This window comes from Loxodonta africana, chromosome 3 (genome assembly GCF_030014295.1).
Source record: "Loxodonta africana isolate mLoxAfr1 chromosome 3, mLoxAfr1.hap2, whole genome shotgun sequence".
Lineage (NCBI taxonomy): Eukaryota > Metazoa > Chordata > Mammalia > Proboscidea > Elephantidae > Loxodonta > Loxodonta africana.
The window spans coordinates 166513843-166539298 of NC_087344.1; the positions used below are offsets into that span (position 1 = coordinate 166513843).

Genomic DNA, 25456 nt, shown 5'->3' on the forward strand with positions numbered 1-25456 from the left:
GGGTTAAACCCCCTTTGGAGATAGGTGGAGCTCGGGGCATTTTTAGGGCAGTGAAACTCTTCTGTATGATGCTGTAATGGTGGACACATGACATTATGCATTTGTCAAAATCCATAGGACTGTACAAACCGAAGAGTGAACCCTAATGTGAACACTGGTCCAATCCACAACTGATCATAGGGATGATGCAGGACCAGGCAGCGTTTCTTTCCACTGTGCATGGCGCCATGAGTCGTCAACAACAACGTGAACTACAGGCTTTGGTTAGTGATAATGCATCCACATTGGTTCATTAGTTGTAACCAATATACCACACCGGTGTGAGATAGTAACAGGAGACACAGTGTGCAGGGGAGTAGGAAGTAAGTGGGAACTCTCTGTACTTTCTGTACAATTTTTCTATGCCCGAAAAAAATAAAGTCTATTTAAAAAAATCTCTTTGGAGGCCTCACAGCCTTTCCCTCCCAGGTGAGCCAAGGTTGTAGCCAAGAGCCAGCCCTCCCTCTTGTGTTCTATGTAGCCAAAACCACCTTAGGTTACCCAGCCAGTTGTGGACTCAGAGAAGCCAGCGTCTGCCTCCTCTAGGGTCTTTCTATTTGAAATGCAGTCCATGGACCAGTAGCAGGAGCAGGTTGGGAATACAGAATCTCGGGCCTAGTCTAGACCTACTAAATCACACTTCGCATTTTTATAGGATCCCCAGATGAGTCAAAGGCACGTACATTGACGGCTGCAAAGAAAGGCCCTGGAACCCTCAGCTGGGGGCCCCTGGACGTCAGCTCTCTTCATTCCCATATGGCTCTTCATTCCCTAGGCAAGAGTGTGAGTTGAGCAGCCTCAGCTAAGCATTCTGGCACCAGAGCCCGAGAGCTGTTTGCTCAGTGCCAACAACACCTGGGTCATTGTTCAGCACTGACATTATCTGAAGGCCACTGCAGCCAAGAGCTGGTTCTCCATTCTCCGGCGACAGTTTTACAGCAGATAATGTCTCCACAACGTGAACAGGGACAGGGGGCGGGGAGTGCAAACCCTCTCCTGCTGTCTCCAGCCCTCATTTGTCTTTCGTGCTTTCTCTTGAAGAAATCAAGCAGGAAGAAAACGAGTCCTTTGAAGAATCCCAACATTCTGCTGTATTTCAAAGCACCTCCTCATTAGGAGGTTGGAGGATTTAAAATTAAACACATGCACATCCCAGCCTGCACTGCCCTACATCTTTCTAGGGATGTAAATTACCCAGCTCCATAATTACTTTATTAAGGGAACAAACTGCCTCCGGAAGGCCTGCTCCCTGTTTGTTCTCCTGGACGTACCACCTGAATGGCACATGTGAGCTCGCTGCTCAGGGGACGGTGCTGCTCCCCTTCCTGCTGGGCTCTGGCCCACCCTCCTGGCTGAGTCCAGCAAAGAGCTGGCCTTCCAGGGGAACTGGCCCACCAGATCCTGCTCCACACAGAATGAGGCTGGGAGGCCTGGTAGACAGGGACAGCTGTCCACGCTGTCTGTGGAGTTAGTCAGCCCACCCCAGCCCAGGCCTTGGACCACATCAATGTGTGAGACCCCACCTGTCCTCCTGCCAACGGGGACAGTGAGTTTTTAGTGGACAGTCAGAGTCTTGGGCTTTGGAGTGACTGGGGCAGACTCAGCCTGCCTAAGAGACCTCAGAATGTCCTATCTGTTGGGACTCACTTCCCAGCCAGTCACCCCCTGCTGGCTTGGGTCGGGCACAAGGAATTGGAGGGCTGCTGCACCACCGTCTCCTAGAGAGGAAGTTGTTTGCAAAGGCGGCTGAGCCTGGTGGCTCCGGCACTTACTGGAGTACCTGGCTGACACAAACGGTTAAGCGCTCTGACTATTAATGAAAGGTTCGTGCTTCGAGTCCATCCAGTGGTGCCTCAGGAGAAAGGCCTGGCCATCTGCTCCTGAAAGGTCACAGCCTTGAAAACGCTAGGAGCATAATTCCACTCTGACGCACATGGGGTCACCCTGAGTGGGAACTGACTGGAAGGCAACTGGAACACTGGAACTGCCACTTACTAGCAAGTTCCTTAATCTCTCTTTCCTCCCGTGTTAAATAGGGATAAGAGCATCTACCTTTTAGGGGTATTGTGAGGCTTAAAAAACCAAACCAAAGCAAACCCACTGCTGTCTAGTCGATCCTGACTCAGAGCGACCCTATAGGACAGAGTAGAACTGCCCCATAGTGTTTCCAGGGAGCAGCTGGTAGATTCAAACTGCCGTCCTTTTGGTTGGCAGTCAAACACCTAACCACTTCGCCACCAGGGCTCCGTGGGGATTCAGGAAGTTATTCAACACATACAAAGGAATATTATTCAGCCATAAAATGAAGTGAAACACTGACACATGCTATAACATAGATGCACCTCAAAAACATTACGCTAAGTAAAAGAAGCCAGACACAGAAAGTCATATATTGTATAATTTCTTGTATAGGCTGTATCCAGAACAAGCAAATCCACAGAGACAGAAAAGCAGACTGGTGGCTACTGGCGGAGCAGGGAGGGAGGGATGGGAAGTAATTGCTTAGTGGGTACAGCGTGTTTTTCTGGATGGACGAAAAAGCTGCGAAACTAGGGAGGTGGTGATGGCACGACACTGTGAACACACCAAATGCCACTCGATTGTACACTTCACAAGGGCTCATTGTATGTTATGTGGATTTCACGCTGAGAAATTTTTTTTTAATTCTACTTTACATGAAGGTTTACAGAACCAGCTTCTCATTAAATAGTTAGTATACATTTTTTATACATATTGTTTTATGACACTGGCTAACAACCCTACGACATGTCAACACTCTCCCTTCTCGACCTTGGGTTCCCTATTACCAGCTTTCCTGTCCCCTCCTGCCTTCTAGCCCCTACTCTGGGCTGGTGTGCCCCTTTGGTCTCATTCTGTTTTAGGGGCCTGTCTAACCTTTGGCTGAAGGGTGAACCTTAGGAGTGACTTCATTACTGTGCTAAAAGGTTGTCCAGGGGTCGTACTCTCGGGGCTTCTCCAGTCTCTGTCAGGCCAGTAAGTCTGGTCCTTTTTTGTGAGTTAGAATTTTGTTCTACATTTTTCTCCAGCTCTGTCTGGGACCCTCTATTGTGATCCCTGTCAGGAAGTCAGTGGTGGCAGCCGGGCACCATCTAGTTGTGCTGGACTCAGTCTGGTGGAAGCTGTGGTAGCTGTGGTCCATCAGCCCTTCAATAAATTTTTAAGTTTAGAAAAATAAGTTATTAAATGCAAAGTGTTTAGAATAGTGCTAGCACATAGTAGGTGTCCAACCCATGTGAATGGCTCTGCGTGGCTCCTAGATCATAAACTGGGAGGGTGCCAGCCAGGGAGGGCAGTCTGGGGCCAGCTGGCCTGCCTGCAGTGGGCTGGGACTGGAGCCCCCTCCCAGCAGCACTGCAGGGAGCAGAGCTCACGACAACACCCCACCTTGTCGGCTGTGTGCACAGGAGGCCCACCTGGAGGAGGCAGCCTCTCATCTCCCAGCCTTCGTCCTCAGTGTCCTGTGTCCTGATCTCCGCCTCTGTGCTTTGTCTCTCTTTTGGCCCCTCCTGCCCTGCATTTCTGTGGTTGGGGAAGGGGAGAGGCGTGGCCCTGGGTCAGTTGAACACCCCATTGTGTCCTGGAGGGTGCCCCAAGGTGGAACTTCAGCCCTCAGCCTCCCCTGGGGCCACTGCATTGCCCATGCTATACAATGTGAATGGTGCCCCTAGGAATTAGACGATGGGGGGTTCGCGGCCTTGCCCAGGATGCCAGAATGAGGGCCCCTGCTCAGCATGCTGGTCCCTGTTGTTAGGGTGCTCAAATGGAGGAAAACTAAGGCACATGCAATGGCTGCTTGTCTAGGCCCTCATCCTCCCCTACAGCTTTTCATCAAGAGTATTTATTAAAAACAAGAGCTGTGGAGAAGGGCCCGGCTAGCCCTGGAGGCTGCAGTCACCTGGGCACCTCCGCTCCGCTCAGCGCCTCTCCCCCGCTATTCCACCTGCAATGGGATTTGATCAGGACAATCTGCTGTGCATTAGGTATGATTTACTAATGATCACGCCACAACTGGTGCAAGCCAAGGGGCAATCCTGGGAGTGGGCAAACTTTATCTTGATGCCGACTGACTGGAGCACATGCTTCCCAATAACCAGCCTGGTGAGTGGCAGCTCTGGTCACTAACACCAGAAAGGGCTGGGGCAGAAATCATTGTGAACCTGGAGGACTCAGGACAAAACTAGCACATGCTGGTAAAGCCAGAGAAGGGTACCCACAGCAGTGTCACTGCCACCACAGGACATCAACTCAGTACAAGCAGCTTCCTTCTTCCCAAGACTCCACGGACGTGCCATGAGCAGCCTGCACTGCAGGGTGGGGGCCCAGGGACCCCCATGCCATCAGGTTTGCAGGATGCAAAATGCTGATGCCAACTTGCAAGCTGAGGCCCTGGGCTGGGCTGCAATCAGACCTGGGGGTGCTAGAGCCTTCTGTGCCCACTGAATATGCTCAGGTGACAGCAGAATCAGACTCTGAATTTAAGCACTTGCAGGACCTTAGCAATTGCCTGGTACAATATCCCCATTTTATCTATGAGGAAACTGAGCCTGCAGATCCTTAGTAATTGCCTGATTCAATGTCCCCATTTTATATATGAGGAAACTGAGGCCCAGAGAGAGGAAGTGAATTGACCAAAACCACTCAGGTACTCCTGACACCCTGGCGAGAGACTCACCTGGGGAGGCCCACCTACACGGTCAGACTGAAAGAAGGCAGTCAGGTATGGTGGTAGAGGGCATGGGCTTTGAAGTCACACAGGCCTGGTTGGCAGGTGCCCAGTTCTTTCATCTATTCATTCACTCACATTTACATTTACCGAGTGCCGCTTGTGTGCCAGGCTCTGTTCTAGCTGCAAGGGATATAGCAATGAGACAAATAAACAAAATGTCTCCTTTTGTGGAGTTTACATTTCTAGTGGAGGGGCCAGATATTAAAGAAATAAACTAATATATAATAGAAGGGCCAATGGAGACCCACGCTATAAAGAAATACAGCACAGGGCCCGGGGTGGAGCAAGCTGGTGGGCTGCTATTTTATGCAGGGGCCGGGGAAGTGTCAGGAAAGGCGTCTCTTAGGAGGTGACATTTGAGCGGAGGCCTGAATGACAGAAGGGGGTGGCCCACACAGAGACATGTGGAAGAGGATGGCCAAGGGAACAGCAGACACGAAGCTCCTGCAAGGGAAGCAGCCCTTGAATTCCAGAACAGCCAAGTGGCCAGAGTGGCCAGGACAGAATGAGCAAGGTGGCAGCGGTGAGAGGTGTGGTCGGGAGGCAGGAGGGCAGGCCACGTGGGCTGGCCAGGCCGCTGTCAGGACTTTGGCTGGACTCTGAGCCAGACAGGTGGCCATTGCAGGACTTGTCCATGTGTTAGTTGTACGTTCTTGGATGAACCCATTCCCCTAAGCCACTGCAAAAAAAAAAAAAACTCATTGCCGTTGAGTCAATTCCAACTCATAGGGACCCTACAGGATAGAGTAGAACTGCCTCACTGAGTTCCCTAGGCTGCCAATCTTTATAGAAGCAGACTGCCACATCTTACTCCCACGGAGCGGGTGGCGGGTTCAAACTGCCGACCTTTCAGTTAGCAACCGAGCACTTAACCACTGGGCCACCAGGGCTCCTTCGCTCTTGGATAAGCCACTTTAATGACACAGCTTCAGTCTCCTCACGGGTAAAAGGGTCCACCTCCCGGGAAGGGCTGATGTGAGGATGAAATGAGTTGATACATGTGACGTGCCTAGCACAGAGCCTGGCACACAATAAGGACCCAAATGTTAGCTGCTTGGAAGACTTACGTTACCTTTATACATTTAAAAATAGTAAGTCCCCATGTTTATGTTTGGTCATATAAAGCCCCTGTTCCTCCTCAGGAAGGGCCAAAGTGAGTGTGCATGACGGGGAGGAGGTGGAGGGTAGAAAGCAGCATTTTGCAACACCACCACTTTGGAAATTTCTGCTTGTGTTAGCAAGAACTGTCACCACCCTGAGGCTGCTGCGGCAGCACCCTACAAAGTCCAGCACTGCTCACTGCACCCCAGTGTCAACAGAAGCCAGGAGAAGGCCATTCAGCTCCAGGTCTTGGGTGCAAAAGATCAGCAATATCATTATTAACAAAAAACAATGCCTCCTATTAAAAGTTTAGCAATACAATTATTAATAAAAACAACAGCTTATATTTGTAATGATTTGAAACCCTTTAATACATTTTTTACCCACTTTACTGGTACATCTGGGATGGTGATACTGCTCAGGAGTCAGATGCCCTGGGTTCAAATCCCAGCTTCACTGTTTACCAACTGCCTGGCCTGGGCAAATTTCTCAGCCACACTGAGTTTCAGTTTCCTCATCTGTAAAAGGAGAGTAATAGTTCCTACCTCATAATGAGAGCCCTGGGTGGTGCAAACAGTTAAGCTCTTGACTACTAACTCGCAGGTTGGCAGTTTGAACTCACCTAGAGGTGCCTCAGAAGCCAGGCCCGGTGATCTGCTTCCAAAAGGTCGCAGCCTTGAAAACTCTATGGAACACAGTCTACTCCACACATATGGGGTTGCCATGAGTCAGAATCAAGTTAACGGCAACTAACAGCAATACCACCACCTCATAATGTTGTGAGCACATAAGCTGTATGGGTGTGAGAAAGGTGCCCAGCACCCAGGAAGTACTCACAAATGTTGCCTCTTCTGTGACCTCATTTGAATCACGCCATAGCCCAGGGGAGTGAGCTGGGCAGGAGCCATCAGCCCATGTTACAGATGGGAACACTGAGACCTGGGGGTGCAGTGCCTGGCTCCCGTTACGTAGCTGTCAGGTCTCCTGATGCCTCTGCTCCCTCCACTCTCCAGGCTGAAAGTTTCTTTAAAGGGGAGGTGGCAGCAACAACTTGGTACAACCCTTCTCCCCGTCCCTATTCCCTGAAGCCTGGAGTCCACGTGTTGGCAATAGTTCAGCTCTCAGGCCAGGGCATGGGAACCCAATGTGTACCCAGCCAATACCCCGAATCATTACCTAGGAAGAGTTCCAGGGTCAGAGAAGCACCCAGAGAGGGGTGGATTCCTCCCTCCCTTGCCTTTGCACGCTGTGGAGCCAGCATGATCCTGGGGTCCAGCTGGGTGCTGGTCCTGGTCAACCACCAACCAAGAGTGCAGGCTGGCACCATTGCCTTAACCTCTGTGGGCCTCAGTTTCCCTATGCGTAAAATGGGTTGGTCTGGATGATCTCTTGGGCCCCTTTCAACTCTGGCATATGTCCAGGTAGTGGCCCTCCAGGTTCTGTGGCCTGTCTGTCCTGCCACCGTCCATCAGTTGAGAACTCATGAGGACTGTTGTAGGAATTCATTGACAGCCAGCCTTACTGTACTCTAACTATTCCCCTGTAGTAGCTGGGGTGAGTTGTAAAGTTGCTCTCATAGGCAACACATCAGATGATTAAGTTCCCCAGTACTCTCTGCATGGAATGCCTCAATTACTTAAAGCACAATTCAGAGTGGGCTCGCGCGCCGAGAAAGCCCTCCGTGCCAGATCTGTCACTTAGCAACTAATGCAGCTTACAGCTCAGAATAGCACACTGGACAGAAACAGGACTGAGCGAGTGAACCGTGAATTTTCTTAAAAGGAGAAAAAAAAAGTGTGATTAGGAGGTAGACAATCAAAAATATCTCCCGCCAGAGGGCTGATGGCGCCACAACAATTTTTTAAGCTGGGCACTCTGCAGTTAGCTCAAGGGGGCGAGGACAGCTGCTTTCATTCTGTAACCAGGGCCAACCCCTCCACCTCACAAGCAGCCCTGAGAGGAAGATGAGTCCTTCTGGAACGCTGAAGTCAGCCCCTCTGAGCATCTGCTTCCTGAGGTTGGGGCGTTTCTTGCTCAGGAAGATTGTACCAGGCAACTCAAGGGACAAACTGGAATCATTTACTATTTTCCAAGTCAGACTCCCCAGGGGAGCTGAGTGGAGAGGCCGCCATCTTTGGGAAGCAGACAGCCAAGGTGACTACAGGCTCCACGGTGCCTTGCTTCACCGAGCCCCAGGGCGCGTGCCTCACTTGGCTACCACTGGGTCTCATGGCTCTGGGAAGCATGCTGTGACCAGGCATGTTCTTAAATAGAAGCCTGTGCAACGTGGAAATCCCAAAGAGCCCCAAGAAGAAGAATTTAGCCGGAGAAAGGCCAGCTCCCCGGGTCTCAAAGCCAAGGTCCAATTCAAGAGTAACGGTTATGGGAAGGGACCGTGGTCGGGGTCCCTGTCCCTCAGAGGATACTTGACAGCTTCCTAATTTCCATGTGACAAGTGGTCACAGCCCAAACAGTTCTTCCAATTTCCTCAGAGCTTTCACTGGGCCCAGAACAGGTCAGACTGCTATCAGAGACACAAATTGTCCTCCAAATTACTTTTAGTTGTTTTAGTGAAACCACTGACTGTCACCTGTGGCACACTGCTTCTGACAGGCTCTGGCCTTGACTTGGCAGTTGCTCTCCTTGGATTTTCTTGCCCAGGACACACAGGAGCCCAAGCAGCATTCCTGACCTCTCTCTTTCACCCCACATTCAAGCGTCACAAAGTCCTATCAGCATGTTCAGCTCTGTTCTCTTTCCCATCCCCTCCTGCTCCCACTCTCTGTCTAGACTACTGCAGCAGCTCTCAGCTCATCATTTCTCTAGACCATTCTCACCTTGCCTTCAGAGGCATTTTCTTAAAATATCACGTCGCTCCACTTCCCCTACTAAAGAGAGCCCATTGCCCTTTCCAAGCATTGGAGGCTCTTCCACTGGGTTCCTCTGCCCTTCCCCCAGCCTTCATTTCAACTTTTCCTTCACTCCCCGCCCCCCAACTCACCACTCCCTCTGCATAAGTCCCCCCCCCCACCCCCGTCTCTGCCTCCTGAAAGCCTTCTAGTCTTTCAAGGTCTAGGTCAAGGTCTACTGCCTTGCCCCTGTGACACCTTCCGTGATTCTCTAAGAATTAATGTTTCTTTCCTCTCCCCATCTCAGCACACTCCTTGTCATACTATTTTCCACTTTTGCCATCTGGCTTTCTGGCATAACTAGTTATTAACACACCTGGTTCGTTTTCTAAACAGGAAGTTCCTTGACAGCAAGAACCAAGGAGTGTTCAGCTTTGTGCCCACCCTTCACTGGCCCCTGCCCAGTCAGCGTCTAGAACACACAGGTTATTCTATGAATTTTTATGAACTGAAGGTGGCACTTACAGATGTTGTGGGATCCCTCCGTCCCCACCCTCTGAAAACAACTTGCTTCCTATGTTGAAATCCTCACCCCTGCCTTTGCCTTTGAAATAAAGCAGCAGGGGTGGAAAGCTACCAGATCTAACTAAAGACACATTTAAGCCCACTAGATGCCTTCATGCCCTAGCCAGGGGCCTAATGGAGTACAGACCTACAGCACATGTGAGGAGGACCCAGGACTTGGAAACCAGTTTTCAAGTCCTTATTCATTTGTAAAGTAGGGAACATGGCTTACCCACCAACTGCATCTGGTTACCACATGGATAGGAGAAAAATAAACAACAGCTTATTGAGAAGTTAAATAAACAGAATGGAATGGTAGTTTTCTGACTCCATTTCACAGATTTGCTGGGTTTGTATTTTGTAGTCCCGTGCATATCTCAATTCACACCATCTTTGCTTCTGAAAGGCCAAATTCTGCTGTCTTACTATTAAATATGCTCAATAAATATGACATAAATGTACTGAATGAATGAAATTGGTTCCAGTGGTTAAGAGATCAGCAGCTAACCCAAAAGGTCAGCAGATCGAATCTGCCAGCTGCTCCTTGGAAACCCTACGAGGCAGTTCTACTCTGTCCTTCCTGTAGGGTCACTATGAGTCCGAATCGACTCTACAGCAATGGGTTTGGTTTTTGGGGGTTTGGTTAATGTCTTTTTCCGGCTTCAAAATGTTCTCATTTTCTGACGGAACATCCTGCCCCAAGGAGACCCAATCCAAGCGATATATTGAAAGCCAAGCTGGACTAAGAAGCCTGACCCTCATTCATTGACTTTATGCCTCTTATAAAGGAGCCAGTATTTGTGCCTCACTCTCCTTACTTTGTGGACAAGATCCTCCCCACCTCAGAGAAATAAACTTTGGATGGGACACAGTCTTGGAACAGAGCATTCCATGAGACTGGTAGGACCACTCCAAACAACAAATCAGGCAAGGGAGGCAAACGGGATCTTCTGCAGGCCCCGACTCACCTTCCTGTTGCATTTGCTGAGCGTGTGCTCTGCAGTTGATATTTTGTTTGCTTAGTCAAGAGGGAAGGGAAACAGGAAAAGGGGCAGATGGTCCAGAGAGGGAGGAACTGGCGCTGGGAAATGTGAGAGGGCTGATAGAAAATATGGTAAAACTGAACCAAAAATAGAAATTTTTGGTTCAGTTTTACCATTTCATGTGACAGGGAGAATGCACGCTAAGAGGTGTATAAGCAAGAGCGGCATCACGGCAGCCCCACAGAGGCATTCTCCCTTTTTACTAGAATTTAGGTACTGAGAGATCTACTGGGGGAATGTCTAAAAAGAGAATGGATATAATAATAATCATGGTGGCAACAACAGCACATAGACAATACTTTTTGAGTATCTGCACTGTAGCAGCCACTGTGCTGAGCACCTTACATCCGTTAACTCCTCTAACCCCAGCAATAAAAACAGGAAGTAGGTACCGCTCTTCTCATTTTACAAATGAAGAAATGGAGAGGTCACTTGACCAACAGCCATTTTGAGATGCCACAGATCACATACCATGTCCTGATTTTAAGATGTTACAATGTGCAATATATGCATCTTGGAATCAATGAAATAAGGTAACTGGTCCATGGCCACACAGTCAAAAAATGGAGCCCCCTGATATGCACCAGCATGGGCTGTGAGGCCCTGATTCTGAACCCGATATTATCTAGAGTAATCGGAATTTGAATCCTGCTCTGCCACTTACTACCTCCGTGCCTTTGGGAAAGTGCATAGCATCTCCTGAGTTCCAGTTTCTGGATCTGAAGAGACAGGGATGAAGGTTCCTGCCTCACCGGGTTTTCAAGAAGATAAAATGAGATAATACAGGTGTTGTGCTCAACTCTGGCCAGGCCCACAAGGGGCACTCCATTAACCAGTGCCAGCTGGCCCTTCATACGAGAACGTGGGGGAAATGGGCTCAACCAGGAATCACCCACCGTCCCACAATGCCCTGCAGCTGATATGGGGCAAGCAGACTGCACCTGAGGACACAGCGGCCAGTGCAGGTACAGGTGTCTGTACTTCAGCTGACTTCCCACTTCCCTTTGTACTGGAAAGAGAATGCAACCCAGAGACTCCTATAAACTAGTTACTGCTGAAATAAATTCCTCTCTTTATTTCCCCCTCCCTCTCTCCCTCCTTCCTCTCCTTTTCATCCCTCAACAAATATTTTTTGAACATCAACCATGTGCCAGGCCCTGTTCTGGTACAGCAGAGAACAGAACAAACAAAATTCCTGCCCTATGGGATTTATATTCTAGTACCAGAAGTCCTTGGGTGGTGCCAACGGTTAAACACTCGACTACTAAGCAAAGGGTTGGCGGTTTCAATCTACCCAAAGGTGCCTTAGAAGAAAGCCCTGATCATCTAATTCCAAAAGGTCACAGTCTTTGAAAACCCTATGTACCACAGTTCTACTCTGGCACACATGGGATCGCCATGAGTTGGAATTGACTCGATAGCAACAGGTTTTGTTTTTTTTTTTTACAGATGGACAAACAAAAACCAGACGAATATATAATCTATAGTATATATATAGATATAGGTTATATCTGGAGTACTGGTGGTGTAGTGGTTAAGAGCTACAGCTGCTAACCAAAAAGTCGACAGTTCGAATCCACCAGCTGCTTCTTGGAGACCCTATGAGGGAGTTCTACTCTGTCCTATAGGATCGCTATGAGTTAGAATTGACCCAACAGCAACAGGAGATACTGTATCTATAGTATATATAAATATATCAAATAAATACATAATCTAAATATTATATACCAAAAACCCATTGCCATTGAGTCGATTCTGACTTGCAGCTACCCTACAGGACAGAGTAGAATTGCCCCATAGAGTTTCCAAGGAGTGCCTGGTAAAGTCGAACTGCCAATCTTTTGGTTAGCAGCCATAGCACTTAACCACGACGCCACCAAGGTTTCCCTAAATATTATATACGTATATAATATCTAGATTATATATTTATATATAGACAGATTTACGGGGGATAGAGCGTGGCAGAGGATGCCGTACCGTACAGGAGGGTTGGGAAGGGCACTCTAATAATGTAACACTTAATGAAAGACCTGAGTAGAGTGTGAGAATGAGCCATGTGGATATCCTAGGAAAGCAATCAGGGCAGAAGGGACCGAAAGTGCAAAGGCCCTGAGGCAGGTCCAGCATGCTTGGTGAGTACAAGGAACAGAAAGAAGAGCATCCTGAGCAAGGCAAGAATGGGAGGCGCTGAGGCAGAAAGGGCTTCATAGACCATTGAAAGGAGCTTGAGTTTTTTCCGAGGCTAAAGGAAAGCTGTTGCAAGTCTTAGAGCAGGAGGGTGACGTGACCTGGTTGTTTCAAAAGGGATTGCTGGCTGCCTGTGGGACAGTGAGTGGGAAAGCAGGGAGGATAGGTAAGAGATGACGGTGACCTAGGCTAGGCTGACGGGTGAGGTTTAGGTTTTGAAGGGAGAGGGAAACAGAGGCCCCTGGGTGCTGATGGGCACATGAGTTCCCAGACATGTAAGGGGCTGATATGACTTTCCCAATTTGAAAAAAAAAAAAAAAAAATTCAGATATGAAAATAAAAAGTCCAGAAACAATGAGTGAAGGCCTCACTCCCTTCTTTCCTCATTCGTGGGGGGCCCACAGTGGTGACAGATGAGGCCTCAGAGCATCTGCCCAAACCCTCTGGCCTGAATTTTCTTAAAGCCACTATTTTCTCTCGTCTTGGAGAGAGGCAGAAGGATCCAAGGGTGTCCAATTACCTCAGTTACCCAACAGAATACTGAAGAGCACTTGAAGCAACAGTGATCAGAAACCCTTAATTACAATCCTGACATGACATCCCTTTCCTTGCTAGCCTTCAGTGCAGCTTTGTGGAGGGGCAGGAAGAAAAGCTCTCCTATCAGAACCAAGACTTAGGGCAGCTGAGATCAAACGGAAGGAGCAAACATTTTGGGGAAACTACTACGTGCTGGGTATTTATATATGTTATTATTTATCCTCCCAACAACTTGGGATAAAGTCTAATTCTCATTTTACAGATGAGGAAACCTAGGAAAAGAGAAGATAATTATCAGGTACGAGATTATCCAACCATTAAGTGGGAGAGTAGGGTTCAAACTCATCTACCAAACAGTAGCTCATATTCTTTCCCATATACTAGTGCTTTCCAATCTTTTTCATGTCATGACAAGCAGAGAAAATCATATTGGTATGATACATCGGGGCAAATAGCGGAGGCTCCATCATCCCAGGCCACTCCAGGCTACTCCAAGGGATGAGAGCATCATGATTTCTGAGCCACATAGTACCCATCTGTGACACTGGTTAGGAAGTTCTGCAGTGTACCATGCTGCCTTCTCAAATGATATGCCCAAAACTCATTCTGCAAGTTAACAGTGAAAGAAACCCTTTCTCCATTTCTCCCTGACGACAGGACCTTCCCACTTGGCCAGATATTTTCCCAGAGCTAATGACATTACGCAATTTTAAGGACTGATGCCTTTGAATTACGGTGTTGGCGAGGAATACTGAATGTACAATGGACTGCCAGAAGAATGAATAAGTCTGTCTTGGAAGAAGTACAGCCAGAGTGCTCCTTGGAAGCGAGGATGGTGAGACTTCATTTCACGTATTTTGGACATGTTATCAGGAGGAACCAGTCCCTGGAGAAGGACATCATTCTTGGTAAAGTAGAGGGTCAGCAAAAAAAAAAAAAAGGAAGACAATGAGATGGACTGACACAGTGGCTGCAACAATGGGCTCAAACATAGCAACGGCTGTGAGGATGGCGCAAGACCAGGCGGTTTTTCATGTTGTTGGACATAGGGTGGCTATGAGTCGGAACTGACTTGACAGCACCTAACAACAAGAACTGATCAAGGAGATTCCTTCCAGCTTTTCTAAAGGAGTCCCCAGGTTACTAGCAGGCAGATGGCCTCCACAGCGTGCCAGGACCGTGGACAGCGCCCAACAGGCCATTCTGGGAGCCAGTGCTGGGTTGCCAAGCACCAAAGCACGAGGTCACCTTTCTTTAGACCCCCAGGAATAGAAGGCCCGCATTTATCGTTACTGAATACACACCTGGCGGCATCTGCTGGAGTCACCCCCAGGTGACTGTTCACAGCTCTTGCAAAGTAGATTTACCAAACTGTACTCCTGCCCTGTGTACAGCTGGTGTGGGATTTAAAACCACAGGAGCCCAGGAGTCTTACAGTTAAAGAGAAAACGCAACCAGCAGAATTTTGGGGTGTGAATTAATGGATTCTATTTGCAACTGAAAGAATAGGTGGTAAATCAGTGATGCACAGAATCCTGCAGAAATTCTAATTAAACTAGTAATTAGAAACTATGGAGTACAGCAAGAGGCAACTTGTTTACCTTCAAATGAATTGCTGGGCAGGGTCTGGAAGGCAAGTGGCAGATCGGGGTGACAACTGCAGCTGACAAGATGACCTCTGGGCTTGGAGCTGGATTGGCTCCGCAGGCCCTACACTTGCCCCACCCCCACCTACAAGAGGCCACAAGAGCAATCAGGGCTTTAAGCCTCAACTCCCAAACTGGTGACTCGGGCTGCCTAAGACTCACCTGATCCAGAATTATTCTCTAAAAAAACACAACTTATTCTGAACATTTTATCTTTTCTTCTGAGCATGAGAAAAATTTAGTACAGAAATTCATATCACAACTGCACTTACATTCTCACATGTGAGTTTTTATCTGTATGCAGTGAAGATCTAACTACATTTTTTAAAATAACAGGACCATAGATTAACAACGTTTTAATTTTTTTTTTTAATTATAGGAGGGGAGGGGAGGATAAAGAGAGAATTATCAAATGACTATGGCTCCACAAAATGGCTGCCTATGAAGCAAGGGTTTCTGGGAAGTCCTCTTTTCCCGGCTAGGGGTAGGGGAGTATTAATGCTTCTATTCCAATCATTCATCATCACTGACTGGAACTTTCCACTGAGATCTCAGGTGGTTTGGAGATGGCAGGCAGGCTAGGAGAGCATGGGCCTGTTTCTCCTGGGATGGTGATTTCTCAGAGACAAGAAGAGACACCAGAGCAGAAGGAATCAGATGCCAGACTTCCCAGAACAGCCAAGGACGCAAATGGCAGAGCCCCAGGGGTGAGGAGAGTGGGCTCTCCACAGGGGCAGGACCAAGAAGGCAGCAGCAGGCCTCCAAGCAGGCCATGCCAACGGCTGCTGTAAATAACCTTGGAGCGTTAGCAGTGTTGCTCTGGGGTCTGGGTCCTCATCGGAAACTGCTGCAAATCCCTGGCACACACTCTCTAGCAGAGAAACCTGACACACCACAGCGCCCATCAGCCACTGGCTGTCCTTGGTTCTGCAGACACAGAGATGCTCAGGGCAACATCCAACCTGCCTCTAACTTCTCCCTCCTGCTCCAAGCACCAACCCTCTGACTTGGACGAACCTTAAGGGAATGAGGTTGGGGCAGCAGAGGTGAGGAAGAAAAAGGACAGGGACAGGACAATAAAGCACCAAGATGTAGCCGGCGGTCTTTTTCTAGATTCCAGCCTACCTGGAACCATATACTGTATTCTCCAAACCTTGCAAGTTTGGTTATGTTCGCCCTTTACTGATTTCCCATTGGTAGACGCCCATTTCTCCCTTTCTCAGAACGCTAGTTTAAAGAACTGGGCCCACAGGTTCAGGAACCTCATTTGCGTAGTGCCTAAGTTGCCAGTAAACATTTATTAAGAACTTATTAAGGAGGCATATCATGTAGCGGCTAAGGGCATGAATTTTGGAATCTGACAGACCTGAGTTCACAATTCTCAGATTGCCTCTCACCACCTGCGTGACCTCGAGCCAACTGTTTAACCTCTCTGAGCCTCAAATTCCACATCTGTAAGCTGCAGATAGCAATATCTGTCCCCTGGGGTTGAAGGGCAGATTAAGCGAGATGGTGTGTAAATAAAGCACTTTAGCACAGTGCAGAAGCCTCAATAAAAATGGGATATTATCGCTGCATGCCAAGTGCAGTGTGAGCTGCTGGAATCTAGAACTGCACCCACCCTGCCGAAAAACACTGGAAGTAGGAATTCCCCCACAGAACACCATCCCACCTGAGTTCAGGTGGACCCGTGGGACTGTACTTCTGACCTCTGGCAGCCAGGAAACTGGTCAGGGGAGGCTGGTGTAAGACAGCCCTGTGGAGGCTGAGATGACAGGGCTTTCTGCCATTCTGGGGGCAGAAGAGTTTGGCTATGAGCACTTCTTGCAGCCCAGTCTGGGAGCAGGTGATAACTCAGACCTGACTCTAAGAGGAAAAGCCCACAACCATCTCCCGTGTAAATTACTCTTGTGCTTATCTTAGCAGCTTTATAGGGATTAATGATGAACTGTACTGCTGCGGCAAACTCGGACAAGAGAGGAGCAGGGGGACAGGAGGGTGCACAGGCAGAGGGAGCCTGATTCTCAGGAATCCTCTTTTCTCTCTCCATTATCCTTGGAATTTGCTCCCAGATCCAGTGGGGAGGGCACTGATTCCAGGGTGAATGCACACCTTACGCGCATGCGCGCACGCACACACACACTTTTTTTTTTTTTTAATGTTTCATCAGCTTTAATCATAATTGCCAAAAACTGGAAATAACCCAAATGCCCTTCAATTGGTGAGATAAAAAATATGTGCTTCATCCATACAACAGAAGAGTACTCAGCAATAAAAAAGTAATGAAACACTCAACAGTATGATGAATCTCAAATATATTATGCTAAGTGAAAGAGACTCAGAAGGTTTCTAATAACCTGATTCCATTTATACGACATTGTAGAAAAGGCAAAACTATAGGGCGGGGAACAGAGCATGGTTGTCACAGATTAGTGATGGGAGGAGGCTGACTGCAAAGCGGAAGCAGGGAGGGCAAGTTTGGGGGTAATGGAACCATTCTGTATCTTGATCATAGCGGTGGTTACATGACTACATGCATTTGTCAATATGCACGGAACTGTAAAAAAAAAAGTGAATTTCACTGCATATAAATTTAAAAATTAATTAGAAATTAATTTGCTCTTAAGCTATTACTAGGAAGGTAGTATAAAGGAAGAAAGGGCGATATCACCATTCTAATGCTGGCGGTGGGCCACTTAAACCATTTTGTTCTGAATGCCATCTTTCCGAGGAATAGACAAAATGGGAGGTTTCAGGTAAGAGTGTCTAGGATGTTAAGAGTGATCCTCAGCTTATGCTACGTATGGAACTTGCTTCTAATGACCAACTTTGGACAATATAAAATGGCAGCATTGGGCCCCATCTAACTTCATGGTGGGGAGGGTAATCACCTTGGCATCAGCCCAAAGCTGATTCTTCTGAGGCGGAGCTCAGGCATGCCTCCACTCTCCAACGTTTTTACCAATCCTGACACCAACCACTCCTTCCATGGCACTCTACTTCTCTGCTAGGTTTGACATTTCATTATACTGGCCACACAGAACTCACAGACCAAACTCACAATTATGAGGTTTATTAGGGAAGTAATAGGCCACAATTCAGGATCAGGGTCAACTTGGAAGTAACAGGAACAACTCAGGAGATAGGATACAGTTCGTCAATCAGGATAGTTTCCAATCTCTCAGTTTCTTCTCGGCCGGCCTCTGCTGCTGGCCCCACTCAGGTCTGAGAACGGCCTCTTTCTTGCTGTATTGGGGATCCCATTATTTCCTTCACTCTTGAGGTGCACACATCTTAGCTCAGCACCAAGTCTACACACATTACAGAAGGAAGGAGCAAGGACCTAGGATCCTTCAGGAAAGGCAGGAGAAGCCCACCTCCCTCTCCTCTCCAGGAAAGGCCAGCCTCTCTTCTTCTGGACAATTCTCTTGCAGCTTCCAAATTCACCATGGATAGGCCAGGTGGGAAGGGGAATGGCAAGACCTAATCAAAAGGCAGGGACCCCTGAAGGTCACCCAGCAGATACCACAGGTTGGGACCAAGCCATGATCATGAACAATCTCAACGAGTCAAGGCCTGTACTGAAGTCTTACCCTGGAGCCACTGCAGGCAGCCAAGGGCACCCAGCAGACCCAATACAGCCCTGTCCACCCACCCCAACCTGCAAATGGACCAGTTTTTACTCAGGCTTCCCCATTCGGGGTCTCTTACAGGAGACGGGAAGGTTAGAAATAGGTCAGTATAAAGCAGAGTCACTGGTCCTTCTTAATCACATGGGAAGCCCTGCCACCTTCATTTGTCTGCACAGCCCCTCTCACCCTCAGAAGCAAGGGCAGGGAGAGAAAGATCGCCTCTAGTTAAAAGGCCCATATGGAAAAGGGCAGAGAACTAACGTTTATTGAGCAATTGCTATGTGTCCAGCCCTGAGCTCAAAACAAGCTTGTGGAGAAGGTGCCGTAGGGATCTTTGTTTTACAACTGATGAGACCAAGGCTCTGGAGGTGAAGTGGCTTGGCCAAGGTCACCCCACTGGCACATGGCAATTCTTCTGACCACAATCACAGGGCCCTCAGCCTTCCCTCCAGCCCCACCCTCCTCGCCGCCACCACCAATCTGACTCTGCTCACCTTCCCAATGCACTCAGAGCTTGCTCAGGCCCTTTCCCCATGTGGTCTGAGCTCTAGGACCTCTGAGGACTTGCTCACCCTTGGTCAGTGGCCCCGAAACACCTGGGGTTCAGGCCATCCCTGCTCAGAGTCCTGCTAAGCAGCTCCGTTCAACTCACAAACAGCTGATACACGACTCTGCTTGTGACTCAGGCCAGACAAACTCACTCCAATCACAGCCGGTGGGCACGATTTGCCTTCTGCACTGAGTCACCCTCCAGCTGATCTTTAGGGATTCGCTGAAACTCAACCACCTACTTAGCCACAGCTGTTTCATTAGAGTACAAGCCAGCAGAGCAGCCGGAGCCTCCCATGGTCCCCATGGGCGGGCCACTGCCAAGGACACGGGATGTGACCTCAAAGCCCTTCCTGCCCAGGTGATGTGGCCACTTCACCAGGCCATGGAATGATGTACCAAAAAAAAAAAAAAAAAAATACAACCCAAACCCATTGCTGTCAAGTTGATTTCGATTCACAGTGACCCTACAGGACAGAGTAGAACAGCCCCATAGGGTTTCCAAGGGAGGCTGGTGGAATTGAACCTTTTAGTCAGCAGCAGAATGCTTAACCTGTGGACCACCAGGGCTACTGGGATAAAGTAAGCACAGCTTAATTGCTAATCCCAACATACTCTGACCTGGTTCTCCAGACATCAGTCAGTATGTCCAGCATTGCCAAACGGATAAGCCCTAACTAAAGTTCTGGTTGAATTTTTTTGAAGCCATTATGGGATTTTTAGTTCCTGGAAGTTCCTGTTAACAAGAACAGTGAGCTAGAATGAATTTACCCTTCTCTACGACACTCCCTCAACTCCCCCAGCTGAACCCCGTCTGTCTCATGTTCACAGTTGAACTGCCCCAAAGGTAGTTCTCGCTAGAAATTTCCTAGTCCGTTAAAATATTTCTCAAAGAAGGAAAGAGGAAAAGGATCAAATTACTAAAAACAACAACAACCACAACAAAACAACCCACTTGACAGTGACTGGGTTCTGTAAGGTTAGTGGCCTCAGGATTTCTGAACACTTGGAGCCCTGACAGGGCCGTTTGGGCTTTAAAAAGAAACATCAGTCTTCCTTCCAAGGCGGCGGAGTCCCTGGGGGAGCTGCCCTCTCCAGAGTGCTGCGAGCATCGCTTCAGAGCACTGGTGCGTACAGGTATAAACGTGATCCAAGAGGCCTCTGTCTCTCGGGACGGCGCCCCCTTCAGATCGACACCCCGCGCACGTTCCCCACCTCCACCATTCCAATCCCAGATGCGCTTCCCTAGTGGAAGAAGGGGTCCAGTTAGCTCGGAATTCAGCAAGGACCAGCCCCAGGACTAAGAATTAAATATTCATCCCGGTTGTGAGCGCTCTGCTTCTCCTGCCAATGTTATTGTCAAGGTCATGGGCCTGAGGCCGGGCGCCTGGGAATGGGGTCTCCAACCTTGCGGGAGCCTCCCCGCGGGAACTGCGCCCTGGGCGCGCAGCTCCGGTAAGAGGGACCGGCCGGGTCTCCTCCCCGATCCTCGCAGGGTTTGGCCTCTGCAGCCCTGCCCGACTACCTCCGGAGTTCTCGGGCCCTTCTAAGCCACGAAAACCAGGGCCCCGGGCCCAATCCTTGCTCAGAATCCCTACTGCGCGAGAGGAGCGCCGGCCCCAGGACCCGGACTCCGTCGCCAAGCAACGGTGGCTGGAGCTGCTGAAGAAGCCCTGGGCCCGCGCCGGGGTGGGACGATGTGGGGTAGCACCGTCTCGCATCTGGGTCTTTAGGCTTTCTTGGCTGGGGCGGGGCCGGCCGAGGCAAAGTTACAGTGGCTGGCCCGTTAAAGCCGGCCAGGGCGCGGCCGGCGACTTACCTGTCCCGCGTGGGCCGTCGCGAAGACTCAGCCCTTGCACTCGTACCGAACAGATGCAGTCTCCGACGAGTCTAGGGCACACAGATCGGCAGCTTCAGCTCCGCGACGACGGGCCCCGGCTGGGCTTTGGGGGCCCAGGAGCTGCGCGCCCGCGCACGCGACTCCGCAACCCCCTCGCTCCCTCCCACGCCGCGGGTCCGGGCCCGGCTCCCGCCCGCCGTGCGCTCAGGCCCCGGGGGAGCGGCCCGGGGACCCAGGTCCCGCGGCGGAGGGAGCACGTTGGGCTGCGAACGACGGGATCGAGTGCCGCCCTCCCCGCGCTCGGGCTGCGCCGGCTCTGCGGAGCGGAACGGAGCTGGGCGGAGCGCAGCGCGCACTGTTCCCTCGCTTTCCGAAAGGCCACCCTGGCGGCGGGGCGCCGTGACGCAGGCTTGACTCACGCGCGGGCCCGCGTCAATGCGAGACTCTGGGGCTGCGAGCGAGGCTCTAATGGCCGACGCAGACAGACAGGTGGGCGGGGAGCGAGAGAGGTGGGTGCCCTGAGAGCAGCCTCTTGAAGCCCCTGGGCCGGGAACCCAGACTCTGGAGCCCTTGCCAGGCCTCTCCTCTTGGAGGGGAATGAGGCCCCAATGGCAATCGCACTCCTGAGCCCTTGGCCTCACTTTCTTCACCTTTTCAGGCCCACCTCTTATGGTCCTTCTTCATGAACTCAATCCCAGCCAAAGGGGTTATACCTCCTGCCCTAGCCGTTTCTACCTCCACGCGTTTATTCACTCTGTGTTCCTCTCTTAGATTGCCTTTTCCACTCAACCTTCTGTCCATCCTACTATCCCTCAAGGCCATTCCCTGTGCAGGTCAAGTCTTCAGTACATCGCTCATCTATTGAACTACTCTATGCAAGGAAGATACATACGTCCTTGCCCTCTCTCCTATGGAAAACTGAAGAACTGCCTTACTTTTGATGGAAGCTCCCTCAGTTTTCTACTGAGGACATTTAAACCTGACCCCATCTGCACCTACATTTGCACCTGCCATGTCCTCCTTCCTCCCGAATCAGGGAGAGTCTCTTCTGCTGAGACCAGCCTCCATCTGTCCACCAACTCTCATGGCCTCACCCCTTCTTGGGAACCTCAACCACTATCAGGTATTCCAGTCTCTTCAACCTTTCCCTTTCTACTGGACTCTTCTTATTAGATTTAAAGCATTTTCAAATATCTTTATTTTAAAAAGTCACCTGGGTCTCATCCCCACAATCTCATTCTTTTCCACATTCTGCCTCAATTTCCTTACCCCCACACACTCCTTAACCCACTTCTGTTCCATCATGCTCTCAAGATGGCTCTCGCGAAGCACACCAATGACCTCTGTGTCACTAGATCCATAGCATAGTTTCCAGTCCTCATCTTACCTGACTTCTCTGTAATACTTGTCTTGGATGTCTTCATGCTAATCTCCCTTCCCTCTCCTTTTGAGACGCCATACTCCCTATTTTCCTCCTACCCTTCTGGCTACCCCTCACTTTCCCCTGCTGATCTTTAAATGCTGGACTTCCTCAGAGCCCTATCTGTTTCTCAGTCTGTACTTCTTTTTCTAGATCATGTCCTATGCCAATGACTCCCACCTTTACATCTCTATTCCAGACAGTCTTCTGAGCTCCATATACTCAACTTCCTACTCCATCTTTCCACTTGTCTCCCTCAGAGTCATCTCCAACACATGTGCAAGAAATGAAATCAACATCATTTGCCTCATCCTTGCTTCTCCTCGAGTGCTCTCTGGCTCCATGAATAGTTGATGCAGCCAGAAACCCAACAATCATCCTTAAGACCTTCCTCTTCCTTACTCCTTCATCTAATCTATTGCTAAATCCTGGAGATTTCACCTCCTAGATGCCTCTAGAATCTGGCCTCTTTAGTTCTGCTGCCACGACCCTGCACCAAACTATAATAATCGCTTACCTGGACTCTCACAGTAGCCTCCTAACTTCAACTCCATTGCCTCCTTTTCTCCACAAAGCAACCAGAGTGACCTTTTAGTACAAATACAATCACACTCTTCTGCTTGCAGAGTTGTAGGGCCTCCTGTTGTCATTTGAATGGACTCACATTTTTTGGCATGTCCTATAAGGTCCTTTCTTATCTCTGGCCTCATTTCACAGCACCCTCCCCATGACCTTCCCTGTAGCGTACTAACCACACGGACCTTTTCTCAGTTCTTCCAACTTGCCCTGTCTTTAGTGACTCGGGCCCTCAGCCCATATGCCCTCTTTGCCTGGAATCCTTTAAGTTCCTCTCCTCCCCTTTCCTCTGTTCTTACCCACTCACCCAACAAAGTTCAGCTCAAACCCCAGTTCTTCCAAGGTGCCTCTCCTGACCATGAAGAAGAATTAAATCAACCTCCTGGGTGGACATGTCTTCTACTTTGTAGCTCTTGCCACAATTGTAAGTCAGTCCTTAATGGTGTGACTGACTGCTTAGTGACAGTCTCCCTGGCTGCTGGGGAAGCTCCACAAGGGCAGAGAACATTTCTTGAATGAATGGATAAAACATGGTTAGAATATGTGTACAGGGCTCAGGAAAGAGGAGTTCTGGAGACACAGACTTGGAAACTATAAATATAAAGGGGGTAGTTGAAGCAGTAGGGAAAGGTGAGATCCTCCCGAGGAAGTATGTAGAAGACTGTCAAAAGGATAGAACCTCGGCACGAAGTGTTTACCTCTAAGGGACAGGAAGAGCAAGAAGAGTCAGGAAAACAGACAGAGAAGAGCATTCAAGAAATGAGAGAACAATGAGTGTGTCACAGAAGAGAGAATTTCAAAAAGGAAAAGGCAGTCTATAATGTCGAAATCTGAAGCAAAGATCATAAGGATAAAGTCTGGAGGTATCCTTGATGACAGCACTAATGGGGTGGTGGGTATGAAGCCATATCGAAGGCAATGAGATAGAAATGGGACATAAGGCTTCTGCCATGAAGTTTTCCTGAAAATCCAGCTCTCAATGACCATTCCTTCTCTGAGCATCTAGAGCAGTATGTCATATAGAAATATATGATAATTTTATAGTACAATATTATGAGGTAAGTACTATTAGTATCTCCATCTTAACTATTGTAGAAACTAAGGCTCAGCATGTAAGTAATCTGTCCAAGTTGTGTAGTGGGTCCAAAGTCCTTGCTTTCAATCTTGACATTCAGGGCACTATACTGTAAGTCCCTTTTCAAACATCTGTGACTTGCCTCTCAAATTACAGTGTGACTGCATAAAGGTCAGGGACCTTTTCTTTTCTTTTTATTGTGCTTTAAGTGAAAGTTCACAATTCAAGTCAGTTCCTCATACAAAATCTTATACACACATTTTTATGTGACCCTAGTTGCTCTCTCTACAATATGACAGCACACTCCTTCTCTCCACCCTGTATTTCCCGTGTCCATTCAACCAGTTCCTGTCCCCCTTGGCCCTCTCATCGTGCCTCCAGACAGAAGCTGCCCATATAGTCTCATGTGTCTACTTGAGCTAAGACACACACTCCTCATCAGTATCATTTTATGTCTTATATTCCAGTCTAATCTTTGTCTGAAGAGTTGGCTTCAGAAATAGGTTTAGTTTTGGGCTAAGAGAGAATCCGGGGACCATGACATCTAGGGTCCCTCCGGTCTCAGTCAGACCATTAAGTCTGGTCTTTTTACTAGAATTTAAGGTCTCCATCCCACTTTTCTCCTGCTCCATCAGGGATTCTCTGTTGTGTTCTCCATCAGGGCAGTCATTGGTGGTACCCGGATGCCATCTAGTTCTTCCAGCCTCAGGCTGGTGGAGTCTCTGGCTTATGTGGCCCTTTCTGTCTCTTGGGCTCGTATTTTCCTTGTGTCTTTGGTGTTCTGCATTCCTCTCCTTTGCTCCAGGTGGGTTGAGACCAACTGATGCATCTTAGATGTCCGCTTGCTAGCTTTTAATACCCCAGGCCCCACTTATGAAAGTGGGATGCAGAATGTTTTCATAATACACTGTTATGCCAGTTGACCTAGATCTCCCCTGAAACCATGGTCCCCAAGCCCCTGCCCCTGCTACTCCGTCCCTTGAAGTGTTTGGTTGTATTCAGGAAACTTCTTAGTTTTTGGTTTAGTCTAGTTGTGCTGACTTCCCTTGTATTGTACGTTGCCCTTTCCTTCACCTAAAATAATTCTTGTCTACTATCTAGTTAATGAATACCCCTCTCTCCCTCCGCACTCTCGTAACCATCAAAGAATGTTCTCTTCTGCACTTAAACCTTTTCTTGAGTTCTTATAATAGTGGTCTCATACAGTATTTGTCCTTTTTGCCACTGACTAATTTCACTCAGCATAATGCCTTCCAGATTCCTCCATGTTATGAGATGTTTCACGTATTCATCATTGTGTAGTGTTCCATTGTGCGAATATACCATAATTTGTTTATCCATTCATCTGTTAATGGGCACCTTGGCTATTTCCATGTTTTTGCTAAACAGTGCTGCAATGAACATGGGTATGCATCTATCTATTCGTGTGAGGGCTCTTAGTTGTCTAGGATATATTCCAAGGAGCAGGATTGCTGGATCATATGGTAGTTCTATTTCCAGCTTTTTCAGGAAGTGCCAAATGAATTTCCAAAGTGGTTGTACCATTTTACATTCCCACCAGCAGTGTGTAAGTGTTCTAGCCTCTTCAAAACCTCTCCAACATTTATTATTTTGTGTTTTTTGGATTAATGCCAGCCTTGTTGGGATGAGA

General features: G+C 48.8%; 1 protein-coding gene across 1 annotated transcript in view; it reads right to left on the reverse strand.

Moving 5' to 3' along the window:
• Positions 1 to 20832, reverse strand: part of SLC6A17 (solute carrier family 6 member 17) — a 51353-nt gene extending 30521 nt beyond the window's left edge. The window contains exon 1 of the mRNA XM_064282427.1: positions 20714 to 20832. The gene's annotated coding sequence lies outside the window, so the exon portion shown is untranslated. The remainder of the gene's footprint in view (positions 1 to 20713) is intronic.
• Between the last annotated feature and the right edge of the window lie 4624 nt (positions 20833 to 25456).